Raw genomic sequence first — 17,909 nt, 5'->3', positions numbered from 1 at the left:
GGGTGAAGTCAGTTGAAAACCCTCTGAACTGGAAAGGATTCACCATTCTAGATGCCATTAAGAACATTCATGATTCATGGGAAGAGGTCAAAATATAAATATTAACGAGAGTTTGGAAGAAGTTGATTCCAACCCTCACAGGTGACTTTGAGGGGTTCAAAACTTTCATGGAGGAAACAACGGCAGATGTGGTGGAACAGCAAGAGAACTAGAATTAGAAGTGGAGCCTGAAGATGGGACTGAATTGCTGTAACGTCATGATAAAACTTTTCACAGATGAGGAGTTGCTTCTTATTGATGAGCAAAGAAAGTGTTTTCCTGAGATGGAACCTACTCCTGGTGAAGATGCTGTAAAGATTCTTGAGATAACAGCAAAGAATCTAGAATATTACACAGACTTAGTTGATTGATAAAGCAACAGCAGGTTTGAGAGAATTGATTCCAATTTTGAAAGAAGTTCTACTGTGGGTAAAATGCTATCAAACAGCACGGCATGCTACAGAGAAATTGTCCACGAAATGAAGAGTCAATTGATGTGGCACACTTCATTGTTGTCTTATTTTAAGAAATTTCCAGAGCCACCCCAACCTTCAGCAACCACCACGCTGATCAGTCAGTAGCCATCAACATCTGGGCAAGACCCTCCACCAGCAAAAAGACTGACTTGCTGAAGGCTCAGACAATGGTTAGTATTTTTTAGCAATAAAGTATTTTTTAAAATTAAGCTGTGGGACTTCCCTCGCGGTCCAGTGGTTAAGACTCTGCCCTTCCAATGCAGGGGGTGGGGGTTCGATCCCTGGTTGGGGAACTAAGATCCCACATCCCACGCAGTGCAGCCAAAAAAAAAAAAAAAAGTTAAGGTATATATGTTGTTCTTTCAGAAATAATGCTATTGCATACTTACTACAGTATAACATAAACATAACTTTTATATGCACTGGGAAACCAAAGAAATTCGTGTGACTTTATTATCATATTTGCTTTATTGCAGTGATCTGGAACCAAACTTGCAATGTCTCCAAGGTATGCCTGTATACGTCTTAGCACCTTTGGCATTTTTGTCCAAATAGACTTTGACAAATAAAGTAGGAATATAACCCTTTGCAACTTCATTTCTCCAAATGCAGAATCACCTTCATTTTCCTCTATAACATACAATGTTTCTGCTTCAACTGCTGACAGAATTCCTTCATTCTGATCTTCAAATACGTAGAGAGTTTTACAAGTCCTTGTGGGGGGGATGATGTTCCTTGTCATCGAATTTATTATTAAAAGTCATGACCAGACCTGCACCTCACTCTCCTGACTTTGCTCCTCTGTGTAACTGGTGTCTGTATTCTTCCAGTCTTGTGCACAGTTATTTGGGACTGAGATTTTTGTACATTACACTCTGTTGTCAGGCCTCTTCACTTGGTGCTGGGAGCCTGCTTTCAACCTCAGCTAGCCAGACTTCAAGGTTCTGGGCCTCTCGTCAGTTTTCCTACGTATATGTATATATGTATATGAAACTCTCTCTCTCTCTCCATATATATATATATATATATATATATATATATATATATATATATAGTTAATTTGTGACCCAAACTGGCTGGGTCTCCCATTTGAGGATTCATTAGACAGTCACTCTTCACCTTTGTTATACCATCTCTGATCCATCTCCATCTGGATTTCTTTATTTAATTCATTGACTTTCTTTATATAGCTTTTTCCTTCTTTGTTGAGATGAAAGATTGCTGAAACCCTCTGGTGTTGCCCTCCCCCCCCACCATGCTTTAGGTTTTTAAAGTGAATTTGGGGTTTGAAGATCATGAACTCATTGAAGCAATGAGTTCCCTTTACTGTGTGGGAGACATTTATTTTTATGAACAGCCATAACTTTCCTTTGGATTTGCTATCAGATTTGACCTCTGTTTTGTCTACTCTGGAATTTTAAACACTATGATCAGACACAGTACACTTCATTGGCTGAGTGTCTTCCTCAGATGTCTCCAGGAGGCTCAAACTCTGACTTGAAAGTTTCTGTTACCAACTATGACATTTATCTGATCATTGATTCAGCTGCCTTAACTATGGTATCCAAGCATTTCCCACTGATTACTATTGCCTGTTGATCAACATCTGCATGTCTTCATTGATCCTCCAATTCTCACTGTCCTTCTTTCTTCCATCTCTTGTATTTTCTGAAGGATGTTGGATATATGAGGATGGTAATATTCATGCAGGTCCTGGTCCAATTTCTTGAAGGCTTGGTGAGTAATCTGCTTTGCTGTCCTCTGCTATTGGTGACACTTTTGAGTTTGTTGGTGTGCTTTTCAACACCTACCTTTTAAACACTCATGTCAGCATGATTTTTTTTTTCCAAAATACTGCTGTGTTCTGTCAGTCTTTTGGAATCTCACACATACCCTCGTTTACTTGATTTACGTTGCTTCCAGCAAGTGTCTATCGGTGGCTCTCTTCTGTGCATCAAGAAAAGTGCGCTTTCCACTCCTGCTCTGGTTTTGAACACAGCCCGCTAACTCCACGGTGACCTGTGAGGTCAAGGTAAATTCATGGTGCCCAGCGTGACCGCTCATTTCGCTCACAGGGTGGGAAGGAACGCTTTACATGACGAATATACTTGTATTCTTCCTCCTTCCAGTTCTTTTTAGGTTGGTATTTCTTCAAAAGATTCCTGAGTTGCTTTATAAAGCTGAGTTCAGTCTCTGTCGTTTCCCTGACAAATGTGATGTATTTCTCAAGAATACCAATTCCTCACTGCTTGTGTTTTCCTAAGTCGAACGGATCCCCGAGCTCGGTGCCCCAGTCCGGGCGCAGGGGCGGTTAGAGGTTCCTCGCGGCCGGCGCGCCGCCCGCGTCCTGCTGGGTCTCCCCCACGGCCCACGCCTCCCGGTAGATCCGCACCAAGATAGCTCCACCCACCGCCCGCCGTGACCTCTTGTGTGCTTTAGTTTGTAAATGACCCGGATGTTCTCCCGAGTCCGGAAGCGCGCGCTCAAGGTTCGTCCAGGCGAATGGCGCACAGGCCCGGAGGGAAAGACCGAGGGGTACGGACGTCGCCTGTCAACGCTACCCTGGCCCTGGACCTAGCAGGATGGAGCGCCCCAGAGGGAGGTCTGACGGGTCTCTGGGATGCAGCATCCTGGGAGGAGTCCGGAGGTCCAAGAGGCCCTCTCATGTAAGAAAGAAGTTGGCCCATGGATGGTCCCAGAGCGCTTCTGGTAACAGGGCCCCGAGAACACTATTGGGCCTTCCCGCTGGCACCTCAAGCCTGACTTACCTCTGCCTCCTCATTCCATTCTCTCTCGGCCACCCATAAAGCAGACTGTACCGCGCAACCTTCTCGCCCTCTTCTGGTAGAGGTGGACCAGACACATTCAGTCCATACGGGCAAAATAAATGTTAAGCCAGAGCCAAGAATAAAATGGAATGCCATCATCTGAGAATTAACTTCAGAGATAATTAACGTCAGTAATCTGATATTTTATGGTTAAAAATTCAACTAAAAAGCTTAAAATTATATACTACGTTGTACAGATAACATCTCAGATGTGTCAGGCTTAGATCATTCCTGTGGTCCTTATGTTACACATTTGTGGAATGAAAAAAATGTTTATGTTCACGTCATGCTATCGCATCATTGTTATCATTAACTTTAATTCACGAAGGAGATTTTTCAGTAAAACTTTCTAGAAGGAACTTTGTTCCTAGGATTCATAGCTTGAATAGACATTTTTAAAACCCTTTGTTTTTTGCTAAAAAATAGTTGGCAGACTATAAGCTATCTTTTGTTTGTTTAAAATTTTACCTTCCTCAAAAAGCCAGAAAAAGAACTACAAAATTAACCAGATAAAGAACACGGAAGGAAATGATAACCATAAAAGCATAAATTAATGAGGTGGGAAACAAAAGGTAGTGAAAATAATAAATCAAAATGCTGGTTCTTTTGGAAAAAATTAACAAGATCAACAAACCAGTAGCTAAACTAATTGAGAAAAAAGGGAAGAAAGCACAAAAATACAAAATATAAAGGGGCATAGGGGAAATAACCATAGAAACAGAGGAAACTAAAAACATATTTGAGACTACTTTGTACAACTTTATGCAAATACATTTCAAACCACAGATAAAATCAATAATTTCAGAGGAGAATACAGTTTCCCAAAATTGACCCTCATGGAGAGAGAAAACATTAACAGACCAATCTCCATAAAATAATAGAGAAATTTATCAAATAAATACACCATATATAGGGGAATTCTATCAAATCCTTAAACACCAGATAAGCCTAATACTACACAAATAATTCCAGGAACTAAAAGATGAAAGGAAATAGCCAAATCTTTTTGCAAAGCAAGTATATCAATTAATATAAATTAATTAATAAAATTAAACCTGTTTTAAATATCCTAAGGGATCCACAAAGAACTATTAGAACTAGTAAATGAGGTCAGCAAGGTTGCAGGATACAAGATCAATATACAAAAATCAATTGTACTTCTATACACTGACAGTGAATAATCTGAAAATAAAATTAGAACAATTCCACATACAATAGCATAAAAAGGATAAAATACTTAAGAATAAATTTCCCAAAATGAGTTTAGGATTTGTACACTGAAAACCACAAAACATTATTGAAAGAAATTGAAGAAGATCTAAACAAATGGAAAGCACCTGTTCATGGATTAGAATATTGTTAAGATGGCAATACTCTCCAAATTGATCTATAGATGCAACACAATCTCTATCAGAATTCCAGCTGCCTTTTTCTCAGAAATTGACAAGCTGATTCTAAAATTCATATGGAAATGTAAGGGGCCTAGATTAGCCAAAACAATACTGAAAAATAAGAATGAAGTTGGAGAATTTGTGCTTCCCAATTTGAAAACTTACTACAAGCCTACAGTAATCAAGACAATGAGGTACTGGTATAAGGATAGAAATAGAGATTAATGGAATAGAATTGAAAGTTCAGAAACAAACCTTTACATTTATGGTCATTTGATTTTCAACAAAGGTGCCAAGACAATTCAAGGTGGAAAGAATAGTCTTTTCAACAAATATCGCTGGGACAACTGAATATCCAGATGTACAATAATACAGTTGGACCCCTTCCTCACCCTGTACAGAAAAACTAATTCAAAATCTATCATAGACCTAAGTGTAAGAGCTAAAATTATAAAACTCTTAGAAGAAAACATGAAGTAAATTTCTGTGACCTTAGGTTAGACAAAGCCTTCTGATATATGACACTAAAAGCAAGTGAGAAAAGAAAAATAAATTGGAATCCTTCAAAATGAAAAACTTTTGTGCTTCAAAGACACCATCAAGAAAGTGAAAATACAATTCAAAAGTGGGAGAAAAAATTTGTAAATAAAGGACCTGGACCTATGTCTCACACCATACACAAGAAAAATATGCAAACGATCAGAGGTCTAAATGTTAAAGATGTAATCACACAAGTATTAGAAGAAAGCTTATGTAAAGAATTCATGCAACTCAACAATAAATACAGATAACCCAATTTAAAAATAGGCAAAAGATTTGAATATCTCCAAAGAAGATACACACATTGCCAAAAGCACATGAAAAGATTTCCAACAGGATTAGCCATTAAGAAAATGAATATCAAAACTACCATGAAATAGCACTTCACACCCGCCAGCGTTGCTAGAATAAAAAACATGAACAATAACAAGTTTGGAGAGAATGTGGAGACATTGGAACTCTTATACATGCTGGTAGTGCAGCTGCTTTGGAAAACTGGCTGACAGTTTCTCAAACAGTTAAACATAGAGTTACCATATGACCCAGAATTCCACTCCTAAGTATCTACTCAAGAGAAGTAAAAACATATGCGGACACAAATTCTTGTACACGAATGTTCATAGCTTTGTTCATAATAGCCAAAAAGTAGAAACAATACAAAAGTCCATCAACTGATGAATGGGTTAACAAAATGTGATATATTTATACAATGGAATACTATTAAGCCATAAAAAGGAATGAAGTACTAATACATGCGACAATGTGAATGAACCTTGAAATTATTATGTCAAGTGATAGAAGCCAGACACACATATTATATGATTCCATTTACATGAAAATTCCTGAGTACGCAAATTCTTAGAAAAAGAGAGTAGATAGGGTTAGGGATAAGATGTGACTGGTAATGGGTATGGAGTTTCTTTTTGAGGTGATGAAAATATTCTGGAATTATATAGTGTTGATCCACACACAACTTTATGAATATACTAAAGACCACTGAATTGTACACTTTAAAAGTGTGAGCCTTACTCTTTGTGAATTATATCTTAATAAAGCTGTTAACTTGTATAACCCATATAAAAGTGGAGGTAAGGGAATAAGAAAGAAATCTATAAATTGATAAGGAATTATTTCCAGTTTATGTTGTTAAGATATAAAAGTGCAGTCAACTGGAAGCAACCCAAATGTCCATGAACCAGTAGAGGGATAAACAAATTTTTCTAGCCACACAACGAAATAGTACACAACAATAATAAGGAAAAGAACAATTAGTACTTTTAACAACAATTATGAATCTCACTTTCATTATGCTAAGTGAAAGAGGCCAGATGATACAAAGGGCTAAATACTGTCTGATTCCATTTCTATGATATTCTAGAAAAGGTAAAATAATAGAGGAATTAAATCTGTGTTTGCCAGAGGCTGGGAGTGGAAGAAGATTGACTGCAAAGGGACAGGGAACTTATTGGGGTGCTGGACATGTTCTGTATCTTGGTTTTGGTGGTGGTTACCTAGTTTGATACGTCAGCATCAATCAAACTGTACACTTAAAAAGAGTGAGTATATCATACTTCAATAAACCTTCCTTTTAAAAAAAACCAAAAGTTTGAAAGTATATTTCATATGCTGGCCTTTGTGTAAGTAAGGGAAATAAAAGTCTATATTGTGTTTGCTTATTTTTGTAAAAGGAAAGATTGGAAAGATAAACCAGAAATTTAATGAAATTGGCTTATCTAGAGGGGCTAGGTGGGAATGGAGAGAGAGGAAGAGAGAAAAGAATGAGACTTTTCTGAATACATCTTTTTCATATAGTGTTGACTTTTTAACTGTGTTAATATTTTACATATTCAAAAAATAAAAATAAATCGATGAGGATGGGGAAAATACTTAACATTTAAAAATGAACCTAGTTGAAAGTCAAATTGATAACAAACTCATTTATACAGAAGAAAAAAATATGATTAGTTCAAGTAACTTTGAACACCGTCCTTTTAATTGGACATATTCTGAGAATTAAAAAATCTACAAAGAAATCTTGACTTTTACTTGATATTTTTGTTGTTGGTAGTGGTATAATTGTAACAACTCTGAAACTATTTTGTGTGTATTGTAGGATTGAGCAAATGACTAAATACATCAATACTGTTGGGAGTGAATGTTTTCACTGTGGAAAAAGGGAGATATTGAGAGAGAGAATTAGCCCCTGACAGCTGGGAGCTGACCTGGCACCGGAGGTAGGCTGTGGTGTTTATTAAAAGTAAAAATTTCACAGAACGCCAACGTCAGGGAAGGCCATTCTGTGATGGTGATGGATCCAAATAGAAAGAGGGCCACCTCATAATCGTGTCCAAACACAGACAAAAACTTGAACATTGTTTAAACCACAAAAATGGCCTCACCCTGTGATTGGTAGCCTTGTTCCCATGCTTCTCTCTTTCTAGAAAAGAATTAAGATACCTGCCCATAGAGTTAGCCCTGCCTCCTTACAGCCATATTCAGAGCAATGCGCACTCCCTCAAACCTTCCTCGGTAATCACCCAACACAAGCCCAAATCCTGCTAAGTCCTTTCTGACACCCTCCCCCTGGGACGTCCCATGGCTCCTCAAGTTGAGCAGTTTCCCTTGTTGCAACAGGTCAATAAATCTAACTTCGTTTAACTGTAGGTGTGCTGCTGGTGGCCTTTGGCTGATGAAAGAAATTTACAATACAGATGTGGAACACAAAACGGAGAGGAAAAGCCCTGTAGTGTTAGAGGGGAATTAGGGTTATCTATTTGAACTCATGATTTTTTTAAAAAATGTGTTCATGTACCTCCTAAATCTGTCAACTGAAAGGGCTGGGAAACGATACTCCAAGTAGCACTGGACATGAATATCTCCCAGATTTTGATTTCTAAATATTTCCCATTTAAAAAGAACCAGGGCTTCTTGGAGAAATGGCTGATTCCAGGACTGGGGCAGGGAAAGTGTGAGATAAGCCTGGAATATACTGTGTGACAGAAAACAAGAAAACACTCGAATGATGAGGACATATCAAAGGTCACAGGCATGAGCTTGAGGGGCTGCCACTGGTTAAAGTAGAGACAACTTGTGTATCAAAAATGAATAGTTTAAAAACGTGCAATTATAAATAAGAATCTACGAGTTCATAGTACTACTAATATTACTACTAATAATACAAAAGGAGGGAGAAGAAAAAGTGCTTTTTTAAAATAGAAGAATGCCAACCAATAAATGTAGGAATTATAACATTGGAAAATTACCATTTTTGTAACAACCATGGTTAATAGTTGATTCGCACAAGAATCAATGGAGGACTTCCCTGGTGGCACAGTGGTTAAGAATCCGCCTGCCAATGCAGGGGACACGGGTTCGAGCCCTGGTCCGGGAAGATCCCACATGCCGCGGAGCAGCAAAGCCCCTGTGCCACAGCTACTGAGCCTGCGCTCTAGAGCCCGCAAGCCACAACTACTGAGCCCGCGTGCCACAACTACTGAAGCCTGTGCGCCTAGAGCCCGTGCTCCTCAACAAGAGAAGCCACCGCAATGAGAAGCCCGCGCACCGCAACGAAGAGTAGACCCTGCTCGCCACAACTAGAGAAAGCCTGTGCGCAGCAACAAAGACCCAATGCAGCCAAAAATAAATTTTTTTTTTTAAAAGAATCAATGGAAACTAAAACCACTTGGTGGGCGCCCTTCGATAAACACTGTATTTTCCTTCACCACAAACAAACAAAACCCCACCACTGGGTGAAAGATTATTGGGGAACAGGTTAATCATACAATTTCAAAGCATCATCTCACAAATCTGATTTATTACAAAGGGGAAATTTTTCAGGCACCTCTGCAATAGAGAATTCTGCTGGACACTGCCTGAACTAAATGACAAGCTTAACATTACCAATAATGGGACAAGAGTACCTCCTCCTGTGAGGTACTGAGAAGGACACATTGTCTGGGTAGGATTCCTGTCAAATTGGCCTGGCCTGAATTTAATTAATGAAGAAACAGACAAACCACAATTGAAGGGCATTCTGCAAAGAAATTGACCTGAACTCTTAAAAGATGACAATACCACAAAAGAAAAAAGTGATAGGGCAACAGTGGCAGCATTAAGGAGATGAAAGAAACATTACAACTAAATGCACTGCATGATTCCAGATTGGTTCCTGGTTTAGGGAGGAAAACCACAGTTAGAAGGGACATTATTACAACCACTGGATATGACCTAATATATGACGTCTGTATTAGATAATATTACATTGATGTTAAATTTCCTGAGTGCAATAATTATACTGTCATTATGAAGAACGACCTTATTCTTAGCAGACACTGGCAGAAGAACTTAGAGGAAAGTGTCCTGATGTCTGCAGTGAATTCTCAAATGGTTCGTCAAAATATACGTATAGGTAAATATATGTGTAAATGTAAAAATATATGTATATGCAAATGTAAGCATTTATGTATACGTAGGGATGTATATGTGTGTCTGTACATAGGTGTGTGTGTTGAGAACGTGAGAGAAGCAAATATAGCTAATCGCTAATGATGAATCTAGGTAAAGGGCATGTTGGGGTATGCACTGTAGTATTTGCAATCTTTCTATAAATTTGACATTTTTTAAAACAAAGACTTCAAAAAGTTCAGTTTTCATAGATTCAAAAGTATAAAAAAATTTTTTCTTTATTTTTATAAAGGCCATTGTTTGGGCAGATTAGTAAAATAAAATGAGTACCTAACTTTTTCCAACAATTTCTCTTTTTCATCATATTCCTTATTGTGTTTGGATTGAAGTTCACTGAGCATGGATAGTTTGGTACGCAATCTTGGAATTTTTTTCTTCTCGTAATGTTTTGAGGTAGAAAATGTATATCGATGATGATTTTTTTTGTTTTTTGGGGGGTTTTTTTTGATGATGTTTCAATTCATCCAAATGTAATGTGTAGAATTCCCAAATAGCATTTTCTCCTGAAAGCCTCATGACCTAAGTATAACTAAATGACTAAAATTAATTTAGTCCTTAAAGGTTAGTATGTCCTAAGTTACAGATGTTAGTACCAACCAATTCTATAAAGATTAGAATTAAGATTTAATCTCATTTTTATTATTCTGCTTCACATTATTTTAAAACGTATAAACATTTGTTGGCTCAAAAAGGATATAAGGTCTTTCTAAGGTTACCCAATTAACACTGTCTCTCAGTCTTTGTATTAATAGTCCACCTATTTCCTTGTGCATTAAACTTATAGTTATTTATAAATTCTTAATAATTGTTTTTGTATAGTTCACAGCTTTCACAATCATTAGTTATTGTGGCATATTACTTTTGTAGTAATAAATATACATTATTTAACCTGACTGCTACAATTTGTACATATAAAACTTATAAGGAGTATTTTATATTTGGAAGAAAATGTAAAAAATAAAATTAAAAGTATGGCACAAAAGAGGAAAAATGGATTAATAGTTATAAATTATAGTAATATATGTCTTTTTAAAAAGGGGAAAACTTATACCTACATGTTAGTCTATCATGGTAACAAAGAGTAAAATTACAATTTCTTTTTTATGATCTTAATTTCTGTAAATTTGTCAAAACAGACTTTCTTTGCATATTCATGTTCAGTTGATGGTACAGACAGATATGTCAGTCTTCAGTAGTAGCTTATGGAAGAAGAAATATTCCAGTAGGAAGAGTTGCATACAAATGGCTAAGTTTGGACTTCCCTGGTGGCACAGTTGGTTAAGAATCCGCCTGCCAATGCAGGGGACACGGGTTTCATCCCCGGTCCAGGAAGATCCCACATGACGCAGAGCAACTACGCCTGTGCGGCATTACTACTGAGCCTGTGCTAGAGCCCCCGCGAGCCACAACTACTGAAGCCCGCGCGCCTACAGTCCGTGCTCCGCAGCAAGAGAAGCCACCGCAGTGAGAAGCCCGCGCACCGCAGCAAAGAGTAGCCTCCGCTCACCACAACTAGAGAAAGCCTGCGTGCAGCAACGCAGCCAAAAAAAAAAAAAAAAAAAAAGGCAAAGTGCAGCAGAGATTCATAAAAGTGTCTTTTCACAATGAATTCCAGAAATTGCAATTATGTCTGTGTCTTTTTTTCAAGACTGATTATCTATCAAGACTGATTCTAGTGGGTTTAATTTGTCTCCAAGTTAAAAGTTTTAAACATACAATTCAAAGTGGCCACACAGAATGATGGAATTGAAATAATATGTCTATTTCTTCATCCTTACATTTTATTGTGAGGACTGTATTTCAAATGTACAATTTAAAGCAGGGTATGGCGGGAGGGGGTAATTAGAGGCATTAAGGAGCTCAAAGCCAGAACCAAAGATTCAGAACCTTTACAAATTCACTCTTAAAACAAGCGGCTAATGAAATGTGGTATGCATATACAGTAGAATATTATTTGGCCTTAAAAAGGAGTAAAATTTTGACACATTCTATTCCATGGATGGATCTTGAAGACATTAATGCAAAGTGAATTAAGCCAGACACAGAAGGACAACTATTGTATGATTCCACTTCTATGAGGTACCTAGGTAGTCAAATTCATAGAGAGGGAAAGTAAAAAGATGGTTGCCAGGGGCCGGGAGGGAGGAGGATGAGGAGTTATTGCTTAGTGGGCACAGAGTTTTTGTTTGGGATGATGAAAACGTTCTGGAGATGGATGGTGGAGACTGCAAAACAATGTGAATGTAATTAATGCCACTGAACTGTACACGTGTAAATAGTTAAAATAGTAAACTTTATTTGATGTACATTTTACAATAAAAAATAAATTGAAAAAATTGCTAAGTAAACAGAAGCCAAGGGGAAAACTCACTTTAACCCAAATAATAGTAATAATTTAAAATAAAATTAAAAAAAGCATGCTGCTGAGTCTGCGTGTCAGGCGCTGAATTGGTACTAATTTGCCTGCAGAATGTAATGTTTATTAAAGAGTAATTTTTTTTAAGAGTAATTTTTTATTTTTTTTTTTATTTTTTTTAATTTATTTATTTATTTTTTTTCAGTGGTACGCGGGCCTCCCTCTGCTGCGGCCCCTCCCGTTGCGGAGCACAGGCTCCGGACGCGCAGGCTCAGCGGCCATGGCTCACGGGCCCAGCCGCTCCGCGGCACGTGGGATCTTCCCGGACCGGGGCACGATCCCGCGTCCCCTGCATCGGCAGGCGGACTCTCAACCACTGGGCCACCAGGGAAGCCCAAGAGTAATTTTTAAATGTGCTAATCCGCAGGGAGATCAGCTCTGTGCTTTGTGACCACCTAGAGGGGTGGGATAGGGAGGGTGGGAGGGAGACGCAAGACGGAGGAGATATGGGGATATATGTATATGTATAGCTGATTCACTTTGCTATACAGCAGAAACTAACACACCATTGTAAAGCAATTATACTCCAATAAAGATGTTTAAAGAAAAAACATGAAATGTTAACATAAAAAAATAATTTTAAAAAAAGTGCTAATCTGAAGGTTCTTTATTGTTAAAACAGTAACCACAACAACTGTTAGACCCACAAAGTGGGCTCCTTGGGGAGGCCATCTGCAAGCGCCCGCTGAAAGCAAAGACCCCGCCTGGGGACTCCAGGCCCCCTGACGTGAAGTTCCTCCGCCTCGCTTCTCAGCGCTCACCCAGCAGCCAGAAGGACGCTGTCAGCATACAGACCCGATCAGGTCCCCCCGGCGCCGCCTCTTCTCCAGGTACTGCTTCCCGCTTGCACCGCCCCCGCCCTCGCCTCCGGCTTGTCACCTGGGTGCCCGGAGCTTCCTCAGGCCTGGCGCTCTGTCTACACCAAACACTTCCCTCCACACCCGCAGAAACCCCTCTCTTCCCGCCCTTTAACAAAACACACGTTAATGCAATTAAAGTGTCAATTCCAGCAATAAAAAGAAACGATCTATCAAGCCACGAAAACACATGAGGAAACTCAAATGAATATTGTAAGTGAAAGAAGCCAATCTGAAAAGGCTGCACACTGTGGGATTCCAACTATATGACATTCTGGAAAAGGCAGAACTATGGAGACAGTGAAAAAAGATCAGTGTTGGCAGGGGTTGGAGGGGAGGAAGGGATGAACAAGGTGGCACACGGAGGATTTTTAAGGCTGTGAAACTATTCTGTAGGATGCTGCAATGGTGGATACATGTCATCACACATTTGTTAAAACCCGTAGAGTGTACAATGCAAAGAGTGATCCCTAATGTAAACTATAGACTTTGGTTCATAATTTTGTATCAATATTGACTCACCTATCATAACAAATGTACCACACTAATGCAAGATGTTAGTAATAGGGGAAATTGGGGAGGATGGGGTGGGTATATGGGAACTCTCTAGTTACCAATCAATTTTTCTATAAACCTAAAACTGCTCTACAAATAAAGTTTATTAATTTAAAAACAAAGCATTAGTTCACTTTTCCTTCTTTGTACCATAATATTTACCTCATTTATTGCCTTAGCAATGACATTGTTTAGAATTGCCAGTGCATAGGGATAGTAAAAACCAGCCGGACATTTTAGTCTCCAGTGAGGTCCTCTGCTCTGAACTGCTTGGATGTCTGCGCCTGGCGGTGTGTGCCCAGCACCCAGCACAGTAGCTGCTGAGAGCAAGGCATTCGGTGCTGGCTATGGATTGAATGGATCTGAGACCTGTGGGCTGTGGGTCTACAGCTTTGGCTCAGGGTTTCGAATGTAAACATGGCTGAAGAGTTGAAATGTTTTTGCAGAAATGATTCCTCAGCCAATGAGGAGGAGGTTAATCTCCAGGACTTGGCCTTCTTGATCAAATGAGCCACAGCCTGCAATGCCTTGGAGGTATCAATTCCACCTGACCTCATTCAGAACATTTTTCTTCCCATAGACCTTTGATTACTGATTCAGAACCATTTATTCTGTGTCCTTTATTGGGAACTCTCTGTATTTTCAAGAGGCATTTCAGTGCTCTATTCTCATAGTCTTTTATGGCCTTGTGCATCTCCCTATGTAATCTTTTGTGTTAAGTAGCTGTTTCCTGATCTACCTTAGTTATTCTGTTCTCAGCATATCAGTCGTGCTTTCAGCACGGATACTATTTAGTCTATTATCGAGGAATCTTGCTTCTGTTGAGTGGGTGAGATATTCTTTTTATTTATTTATTCATTTATTTATTATTGAAGTGTAGTTGATGTACAATATTATATAAGTTACAGGTGTACAGTATAGTGATTCACAATTTTTAAAGGTTATACTGCATTTATAGTTATTATAAAATATTGGCTATATTCCCTGTGTTGTACAATATACACTTGTAGCTTTTTTTTTTTTTTTTGAGAATAGATTGCAATCACTGTCTAACCTTCTGTATTTCTTGCAAAGGATTCATTGCTAGTCCCTGAGTTAATGTTTGAGGTTCTTTGTGCAGTAAAAGTTTTTCTTTGGTTTCAGAAAACTCGACTTCCTGTTTATTCATACTTCCCTGAGTAAAATCTTGTTGATCTTTTTGTTCTTATTGATAATTTATTTGGAGTAGTTTTATAGTTTATGTAAATATTTTAACGGATTTTAAAAGGAGTGAGTTCTTGGGGGTATTATTTGCACTACCATTAGCCTGAGAGCACTTTCATATGTGAGAAGCCACCTGGCCAGGGTGGGGGCCGGCACTGAGGAGATCATCGGACAAAGACACCGAGTGGGCTGTGAGCTGGGGCCGTGTCCTGCAGGGCCCTCGGACAGAGTTAGGGTGTTGCACCTTACCCTGAGGGCTGTGCCAAATGGAGAGCAGTGAGGAGTATTACAGGGAAATAGTATCATCCTCTTTGGTTTAAGGAAGATTATCTAGGTAAGGAGATCGGCTTTGGGTGAGGTGAGCAGAGATAAAATGGGGGCTAGAATGCAGACTTTCAAATATTGATACTTTTGAAAAGCTCTAAAACGCACAAGTCTTCCTGCAGAGCCACCTTGTCCTATGCCTCTTGTACTCATAGACCTGCAGGCTGCCAGCCATACCTTAAGCTCAGCTTGTGGGTAGATTCCTGCCAGCAAGAACAATGTGTATCCCTTGGATACATGGCTCTTAAGGTGCAGAAGAAGCAGGAGTATATTTGGACAGGGCTCAGGCTTTGGTGTCAGACACACCTGGTTTGAGTCTGGGTTCTGCCACTTCCTAGATGATGGTCTTGGGCAAGTCACTTAATCTTTCTGAAAGTCCTCATTTTTAGACCCAAGTATGAGAGGCCTCTGCCCTGGGCCCCTGGCTTTAGAAGGCCCTGCTGTGGTCCTCTCCTGCCCACAGGGAATCTATGCCAATGATCAAGGCCAACATGTTAGTCTGTGTGAATGGTGCCCCCCAGACTTGTGCAGTGCACATCCTGTGCAACTGCACAGTGTGGACTGCTAATAATAGTGAAAAGAGGAGGCAGGATTGAGGACACTAAGGGGGTAAAATCCAGCCTTGGCAGGTGTCAGGATGTGACCAGTAGAATGGTGGGGCCATCAACAGCCAGAGGAAAATATGGCAGAGACTTGAGAGGTCAATTTTAGGGGTGTAAAGACTTTGGCCCTGCCAAACAGCCAGCCAGAGCTATCCAGCAGCCCAAACTCATGAGGGTCTCAGGGCTTGACACAGCTTTGGAAATCACTGGCATTAGGGTCATGTTTGAGGCCTGGTGGCTGAGCAAGGCCTCTGAGGGAAAGCCTATAGGTCATAGTGAGGATTGAGCCTATTCTCCGGGGGGCATATGTGTTTAATGGACATGAGGGCACAAAGGGGCCATGAGAAGAGCAGAGGGCTTTAGGGTTCTGGGATAATGGGACGTCACTGGTGGCACATCCCAGCAGTGGAGGGTTTTGAGAGATCAGTGAAGACAGAATCATTGGCCTAGAAGACAGCTCTTTCTGGAGGAACAAAGACACAGTGAGTGAGTAGTGTGGATGTTGAAGCCAGGAGGTTATCTACACCTGCAGAAACGTGGTGGTGATAGGAAGCAGGGAGAAAGGTGGTGAGCTTGAGGGCAGAGCGGGATCAGGCCGACAGTCCTGAGAGCACGGTGAGGGGAGGAGCTGCAGAAAGAGGATAGTTGATGAGGCATGTAAGAGGGGAAGCAAAGGGTGCAAATCAAGAGAAAATGTCAGGGGGGAGGAGAGTAGTCCCAAGGAGTAGGAGTCAATGTGTGCGAAGAAAAAAGACAAAATAGGGAAGATGTTTGAAGGGTAGGGAAGGGGTATTGGGCCTGGGTTTGGGCTTGCTGGCAGAGGAAGAGAGCAGGTATCTGCCAAGGCTTCTGCAGGTAGGAGTCAGGGTAGCACTGGAAGGATCTAGATTTTGATGACGCTTTGATTCTCTCTTCTATGGTGTCTTCTATGTGTGGTCCTCTTGTGTCTTCTGTGGTGTGCTTGTCTCTCTGACGGGAACGTGTGCTATTACGTGTGTTGAATGTATTTCAGCTGATCCCCCGCTCCCTAAGGGTATCAATTCATTTCTTCTTACAGGACAATGAGTGCCTATTATTTTCAGAGTACAATGGGAGACATAAAATGACTAACAGCTCTCCTAGGTTAAGAAGCCTACCCAGAGCATCAGCAGAACTTGTGATAAGGTTGTTGAACAAGTTTGCATAGCTCTGTAGGGTTAAACAATATTGACAAAATTAAGATTCAACACTGGCAGGGAGGATGGGTTAAACAGCCCATTTAGGATGGTTAAGGTTCAAGTGCCGTGTGTAGAAGTAAAAACACAAGATTAATTGCATAAAGGCTGGAACTCGGGAGCCTGACTGGGCAGTAGTTCACATAAGAGGTCACTCTGTGGTCCACGACTGAGTCTTGGACTCTTTAGTGACCTAAAGCTTTGTATATGCCCAGAGTAATAACGATAGCTTCTATACCGGCCACATCTCAAATGCCTGGTACTTTTACTTCTCTAGTATTTCTTTTTGATCCTCATATCCATCTTATGTGGTGTTATTAGCCTGCTTTACAGACAAAGAAAAGGACACAGGGAGATGAAACAGCTCATCTCACGTCACACAACTGGGAAGTGAGGGAGCCATGTTCTTTCCACTGAGCCACACAGCCCTCAGTGTGACTCAGCTGCTTAAAAAGCTAATAAACTTTGGTGTGTGTTAATAAAAATGGTGTGTCCAGGTTGTGGGACTCCGTGATGTCTGTGTGCTTGGTTTAGGCCAGCCAGATCCCATTTGGGACAGTGGTCATTTCTAGAGATCCCACTATAATGAAGGATGCTCTAGCTGTGAACAGGGGTATGGTGGGGGTAGTATAGGGTCACAAGAAGGTTCAGGGAATTAAGGATGCAGTCATGTGGCTCAGAGGGATTAATTGAGATGCTTCTTGGAGTACAAAGAAATTTAGTGGAAATACGATGGAGGCAGATTTAGATTAGTTCAGTTTATAACGGCAACAAGTTGGAATCTTAGAGTTCAGTAGTAATGTGTGGATGAGTAAATCCACACAATGAAATACTAGGCAACTCTTTAAAAAGATGTACAGTTGACCTTTGAACAACATGGGTTTGAACTGCACAGGTTCACTTATACGCAGATTTTTTTTTTTTTTTTTTTTTTTTTTTTTTTGCGGTACGCGGGCCTCTCACTGTTGTGGCCTCTCCCGTTGCGGGGCACAGGCTCCGG

The 17,909-nt window shown here is 40.0% G+C and overlaps 1 pseudogene; it reads right to left on the bottom strand.

Moving 5' to 3' along the window:
* Positions 1 to 982: 982 nt before the first annotated feature.
* On the bottom strand, positions 983 to 14,734 carry LOC102980552 (formin-binding protein 1-like; annotated as a pseudogene).
* Positions 14,735 to 17,909: the final 3,175 nt, after the last annotated feature.

Source organism: Physeter macrocephalus, chromosome 12 (assembly GCF_002837175.3).
Source record: "Physeter macrocephalus isolate SW-GA chromosome 12, ASM283717v5, whole genome shotgun sequence".
In the NCBI taxonomy this organism is placed as follows: domain Eukaryota; kingdom Metazoa; phylum Chordata; class Mammalia; order Artiodactyla; family Physeteridae; genus Physeter; species Physeter macrocephalus.
Note: the sequence above shows the minus strand (reverse complement) of the source record. Positions and strands in the feature narration are given on the sequence as shown.